Below are 7219 nucleotides of genomic sequence, written 5' to 3'. Positions count from 1 at the left end.
TCAGCTGAGTATTCAAACACATAAGCCTGAGGGAGATATTTCAGATTCAAACTGTGCTACCCTGTTTTCTGCACTTGGGGACACTAGGTGAGGAAATGATGCTAATAGCCATGGCAGCTGTTTCATTATTAGGCACACACCCAAGAACAAAAAAGGCTATTCTTGTGACACAGTCCAGGAAAGGAGTCTTGTGAGAATCCTCAGTGCTTGAGAGAGAACTCCAAGGAAATAAGTCTTGTGATCTCAGGTTCTTCAAAAAGAGGGATTATTCTTGGAATGTGTTTTTCTATTTCTCCCAGGTGAGCAGATAGAAGTGAGTTTATTTCAGATCTTGTATTCATATGGCTCTATGGAAAAACATGTTTTTGCCATATGTGGCTTGTCCTTGATTGACATGCCTTGCTTGAATACCTTGCTCACATTCGTGACGCTTCTTAACCTGCTGAGTGTAAATTGCCTGATGCTCTGCATAGGCTTGGCTACTGTATAAGGCTTTAGTCCACCCAGTGTTAGGCCCTGCTCTCCCCGGTTCATGCCACCCACTAGAGTAGTAAATGGACTGTCCTGAAGAATAGTAGATGGCACCAAAGAATGACACCCAAGGTTGACACCCATGGTCTCTACATGCATACACATGAACACACACACACACACACACACACACACAGAGAGAGAGAGAGAGAGAGAGAGACAGACAGACAGACAGACAGACAGACAGACAACATAGAAAGACAGACAGAGAGACAAAGAGACACAGAGACAGACAGAGAACCTTAAGTGAATCACGGTGGCTCTTGCCTATGATGCTTGATTTTAGGAGGGTGAGGAGAGAGAATTGTTGCAAGTATGATGCTAGCCTTAGCCATAATACCAGTTCCAGGCCAATAAAGGGTACATAAAGAGACACTCTCTGAGAAAGCGAATAAAATAATATCCTATCTCTGCTTCTCCCTGGAGTTAATACATGCTTTAAACTATTATTAGTTTATTAGTTGTTTCTCTGCTATAGCCAGAAGCATTCCAAAAAGATCCCCAAACTCTTAACCTGGTAGCTAGTTTCTATACTGAAATTGCTATCTTTCTTTTCTTTCTTTCTTTCTTTCTTTCTTTCTTTCTTTCTTTCTTTCTTTCTTTCTTTCTTTCTTTTTCTTTCTTTTTCTTTCTCTTTCTTTCTTTCTTTCTTTCTTTCTTTCTTTCTTTCTTTCTTTCTTTCTTTCTTTCTTTCTTTCTTCCTTCCTTCCTTCCTTCCTTCCTTCCTTCCTTCCTTCCTTCCTTCCTTCCTTTCTTTCTTTCTTTCTTTCTTTCTTTCTTTCTTTCTTTCTTTCTTTCCTTCCTTTTTGTTTTTGGTATTTCAAATACTACTGCTGTGAGTGGGATTTATTTTAAGAGATGAATGACAGCTGATACAAAATGTTTGCCTCTAAGAAGTATGTCACACTTATAAGGGAGAAGGTAATTAATATTGAACATTTTTCTTGTTCAATGGTTCTAATTTTTATAAGGGTTTTATAATTCTCATAGTCACTAAGCAGGCTTTTTTGAAAGGTAGGCTTCAGCCAGGCAGTGGTGGCGCATGCCTTTAATCCCAGCACTGGGGAGGCAGAGGCAGGCGGATCTCTGAGTTCGAGGCCAGCCTGGTCTACAGAGTGAGTTCCAGGACAGCCAGGACTACACAGAGAAACCCTGTCTCGAAAAACCAAAAAAAAAAGAAAGAAAAAGGTAGGCTTCATGACCCCTTTGACTTCATGCTTTTACATGACACGACAAATTATTTTATTCAAATTATGTTTTCCAAAAGAGAGGGTTTTGTGCTAGTTGTCTTTGAAAGTTTTTATACCATTTCAGAACCGCGTTTGCTGGGATGAACACTTCCGATGGGTTTGGTGTCATCTGGGCCTGAGAGAGAAGAAACAATGAAGCAAAATTGTAGAAGTTTTCCAACATCTTCTGTGTGAACTGCATAAAGGAGTCAACCGAGGGCACAGCAGCACTGCCTACAGGAGTCTGCTGAGCCAGACTGTCCAACGATTCCACCGAGATTCCAATCCGGGCAACAGATGGGGTTCGCACAATATTCATGGCTCCAAATGGGTGCTGGCTTCCTTCTCTAGGTTTAAGACCTGATATTTTGAAGATGGCACTTGGCTTCCCATTCGTGACAAATCCTAGGAGCTGCCACACTGGCACCCCATTGGAAAAGTAGACAGATCCTCCCATCCCCTCAGGAAATGGGATTGTTCCCAGCATAAAAACCACAACATGGTTGATATTTTCATAATTGGGCAAGTCAAAAACAAATTTATCCTCTGCCACTTGCTATGCAGCTGTTTGCACCGGCCTCCCCACCACCAGGCAGCCAAACATGGCAGTGCCCCTGGCGCTTCTGCCTAGCCAGCGGGCACCTCAGGCTGGACACCAGGAATTCCACAGCCACTGTCCTAATCGAATTCAAGAACCTTCCAGAATTTGCAGGAAGGAACGTGCCTCTCCACTACATAGCAACACAGGAACGCATCTGGGCGGGTGACCTCTGACCCTTCCTTCCTAACTTGCACGCCTCTCAGGAATGAGTACTTGCTATTATGTTTCTAAAGTGGACCCTTATTTCTATACCTTTCATAGTCTTGCATTTCTCTCTCCACAGTGCTGGCTGTAAATATTCTACTGTTGCCTCAATGCATCTTACCCACTTCCTTGAAATATGATCTGGAATCTTGCCAGTATCTGACTCTTGGTCCTAGTCCTTGTACCCAATTCCACATGGAAGTCTTTCCAGATCCAAGACATTCCTATTATTTTGGACATTTTTGTTATTTTGGTTTCAAGTACTGGTCAGTGATGGGTCGTAGGCCCACCTGTTTTGACTAATTTCTACCTCCACAATTAACCTTCAGCTGAGGAGACATCTTAGCACGGCTTGTAGCTGTGCCCATGCTGGTGGGAACAGATCCAGCGTATAATATTAAGGCTCTGTGGTGGTGAGCTATTGAATGAGAATGGCTCCATAGGTGCATATATTTGAATTATTGGTCCCTAGTTGGTGGAACTGTTTGGGGAAGGATTAGGAGATGTGGCTTCATTAGAGGAGGTGTGTCATGAAGGATGGGCTTTGAGGTTTCAAAAAGCCCACTCCAAGTCCATTCCAAGTCCAGAGTCTGGCCTTCTTGCTGCCTGTGGGTCTTGGTGTACAACTCTCAGCTGCTTTTCTAGCACCATGTCTGCTGGTGGGCCACCATGCTTCCCACGGACTAAACCTCTGAAAGTATAAGCAAGAGCCAATGAAATACTTTCCTTTATAAGAGTTGTCATGGTCATGATATCTCTTCAAAGCAATAGAAATGTAACAAAGACAGGTCTCAAACGAATGCCTCTCAGTTCTGAACATCCTGTTCTGAGCACGTTATCTTTCACTCCTCAAAGTTCCCAGACTGCTGAGCTGTCACTTTGATCTTGGCCAAGAAACCTAATCTTGATCCCTGCATGGAACTTGTTCCCAAAATTATCTGGGAAAAGAATTCTGGATTTTAAGAGACAGGAGATTTTGTTTCTAGCCTTGTTTCACACTGAAGCAAGCCAAAGTAGGCCGCTACTTGTAGGTTTATGTACTTTCATTATTTGTGGTTCAAGATGGAGTTTTGACCTTTGCCTGACACTGTCATTTACTTCAGTAGAAAGTGATTTTTAAGCTCACATACAAAACATGATAAGATAATTATATAGTAAAGAAATTAGCCAGAACATTGAAGGGCATTTCTATAAGTTGTGGGAAAACTCGGCTAATTTAAGGTTGAAGTTCACTATGACCAGATAGCTTCTGAGCTCCACGCAATATGGAGACTCACTTCATTAGCAGGGATTTTCCTTCTTTGACCTTGTCTGGGGAATTCTAAACAACACTCTACCTCTACCTGAGGAATGCCACATAGCCTCAATTAGATTACAGGATCAATTTCCTGTCTCCTGGTAAAAATTTTTTCAACCAGTACCTTAGATTCTTGAAATGCTTCCCAATGCTAATGAGGCCTAAGTAAGCCTCTAGCCAATGACTTTTGCCTATCTTTGATGTTCCTACCCTCAGCCCTCCAAAACTTTATAATCCTTGAATTACCCTAAGTAGAGTTGATCTGCCTTGTGATAGGTGGTCCTGGTGGAGTTATTCACCATACATACTCACAGGGCTTCGGAACCCCCTGCTCAATGTCTCTGCTCCCCCTGCCATTGTGGATTGATCGTGAGAATAGGGAGACCCACAATAAGTGTTCATGGTATCTTTTAAATTTTGAGGTTTGCAGAAAATAATGACAATTTACTGGAGCCACTTTAAGTTAAAATAAAAATTCACATTCATCTCCTCTCCTCGGTATTTTTTAGCCCAGTAGAAAGAAATTCCAGAAAGAATCAAAGTACTAGATAGTAATCCTGCCCAGCTGTGAACCTTGCTTTTTATGTGAATCAAGTGTTTGATCCTGAAAGATCCATTTAACGCTCTGACAAATACAGAGACACTGCACAGTTGGAAAAGTCATAGTGTACAGCTCTTTAGAGTTGAAATGTTTTATAGTTGTGCTGCTCCGAGAAAGAAGCTGGGGGAGTTAGAGTGTTGTAAAGACATGAGCTTAGTGTTCCCACTTATTGGCATATAAAAGTTCCATCTTTTCAGTTGTTCCTCCTATCCTGCATTCAGAAACAGAGATCTTGCTATATTAGAATGCCCTCTCCCCTCCCCTCCCCTCCCTCCCCTCCCCTCCCCTCCCTCCCCTCCCCTCCCCTCCCCTCCCCTCCCCTCCCCTCCCCTCCCCTCCCCTCCCCTCCCTCCCTCCCTCCCTCCCTCCCTCCCTCCCTCCCTCCCTCCCTCCCTCCCTCCCTCCCTTCCTTCCTTCCTTCCTTCCTTCCTTCCTTCCTTCCTTCCTTCCTTCCTTCCTTCCTTCTTATTTGAGACAGGGTTTCTCTGTACAGCCCAGACCATCCTGGAACTCCCAAACTCACAGAGATCCATCTGCCTCTGCCTCCCAAGCGCTGGATTAAAGGCGTGCGCCACCACACCTGGCCAGGATGCCATTTCTTATAATGGTAAACTTAGGTTCCATTGCATGGGAGCACATTCTGTTGGACATTTGGCTTGATTACACCTTTGGGCTCTTCTAACTAGTACCACTATGGACATTAGTGTACGTGGGTACCCACTTTCTTTTGTTTATATACCCAAGAATGAAGCTGCTGAATGATGTGGCCTTTGTGTTGTATTGGTAGCATTAACACAGATATTTTGGGGTTGGTAATAACATATACCGGCATCCATAGAATTTAGTTACCAAGAGCCCACAGAAGCATCAGAGCCAAGTACAAGGAGAAGAAAAACTTGGAAAATATGACCATAGAGTTTTCCTTTAAGTTGCTGTGAGTTAAGCAGGTCCACAGTAAAGATAGAACTTTTAGAAACCTGATGAACTGTTTCTTTATAGAGAGAATTGAAGTACTTTAGAGAAGATGAGTTAGGGAGACGGTGCAGCCAGAAAGACAAGAGTCTGGAGGATATAGCAGAAGGATCAGGTCATGTGATAATAATGCAGTGAAGTATTAGAGTCCACATGATCCAAGACACCAGAAAAAAAACAAGACAAAATATCGAGGACCATCAACAAAAAGTATTTTTTTTTTTGGAGGGGGGAGTATTGTTTTCCTAAGCTGGAAAGCATCATGTGTCCTTTTTACTCATCCAGGGAGAAAACCCATGATGGATCCTGGTTTGTCAGGGACTATCCAGATAAGGCCAGACTGCACCTGCTTCTGCCAATGAATTTCTGAAGCAATTTCATTGACCAAAATGAGCAGGCAAAAGCTCTAGATGGTCTGTGTTCCTAGATGGCGATATAAACAACTATTACAAAAAAAAAATCCCAGTTTTATTATACACCATACCCGAGGGTAAATATATTGCATGGGCCCTGAGCAAACACTTGTGTAATGAAGCCAAGGAACACACATCTTAAATTCAAGGTGATGACTAATTCTCAAGTACTTGGCTTAAAAGTAATTTCAGAGGTCATTCTGGGCTACTGAGCTCAGTAATTCCAGTACAAGTCAGGTGGCATCTTAATCCTCCTGACATAAAGCCTGCTGGGAAGGGAGTTTATACCACATCTTTGGGGTTATCATTTCAGCAGAGGCAAAGATAGCAACATTTGTCTAGTGATGACAGCCAGAAGAACAGCTGTATGGGATTCACGCAAGGTAGGTGATATCTAAGCTCAAAATTGCACAGCCCCTCCCTTATGGGCTTACCAAACAAGGCTATTCAAATCAAGGATGGTACAAAAGAGGTTTACCTGGAAACATCAGGTTCAGGTTTGTTTTTTGTTTTGTTTGAATAAAGGTGACTTAATTTATTTATTATTTGTTTTTTGAAAATATTTTATTCTTGTTATCAATTATGTATACGTGTGTGTGTGTGTGTGGTTTGCATACCTGAGTGAAGTGCCTACAGAGGCTAGAAGAGGGTATAGCTGTAGTACAGGTAGGTGTAAATTTCCCTACGTACTGTGAATTGAACCTGGGTCATCTGCTAGAGTAATATGTACTCTTAACTGCAGAGTCCTCTCTCTGGCCTCCTATTTATTTGTTTATTTGCATTATACCCAGACCTTTTTCAAAGAGACCTCCTAATGTAGGTCAGTTCTCTCTGGGACCAGAATTGGTGAAGCACAGCCTAGCTAATCTGTGAGCTTCACGTGTACTAATATATGCTACAAATAACATCCATCTATAACTTCAAAAGGTGTTCTTTCCTGCCATAGCCTTACCAGCAGGAAATACACCACTAAGTAGTACTCCAAAGTCCTCCTGATGAACTGGCAAATGCATGAAGTAAGGAGGAAAATTCACACGAGATAACTTCGTTCATGATCGATAGGGATCCCCCTCAAATATTTGAAAGTGATCCACAGGACTAGTGACAGAGCTTAGTGCTAGAGTGGTTGCCTCAACTTGCAAAAGGCCCTGGGGTTTAATCTCCAGGACCACAAGAAAACAAGAAAACATGAAAAGAAAAAAATCAAAATAGGCCTCACTAATAAGGTGTAAACATGGCCACTTACATTCTATGAGAAATTCCATTGCTCTTGGGCTTTCGCTGTGTGTACTTTTAAGATAGATGTGTTTATCTGTTTGCCCATCTGTCTGTCTGCTTGTGTTTATTTATCCATCTGTATGTATATTTGGT

The 7219-nt window shown here is 42.4% G+C and overlaps 1 pseudogene; it reads right to left on the bottom strand.

Moving 5' to 3' along the window:
• Positions 1-1782: 1782 nt before the first annotated feature.
• On the bottom strand, positions 1783-2333 carry LOC110287338 (protein Hikeshi pseudogene; annotated as a pseudogene).
• Between the last annotated feature and the right edge of the window lie 4886 nt (positions 2334-7219).

This window comes from Mus caroli, unplaced genomic scaffold (assembly GCF_978045245.1).
Source record: "Mus caroli unplaced genomic scaffold, Mus_caroli_1 scaffold_5, whole genome shotgun sequence".
NCBI classification, from domain to species: domain Eukaryota; kingdom Metazoa; phylum Chordata; class Mammalia; order Rodentia; family Muridae; genus Mus; species Mus caroli.
This window is presented reverse-complemented; position numbering and strand designations above follow the sequence as displayed.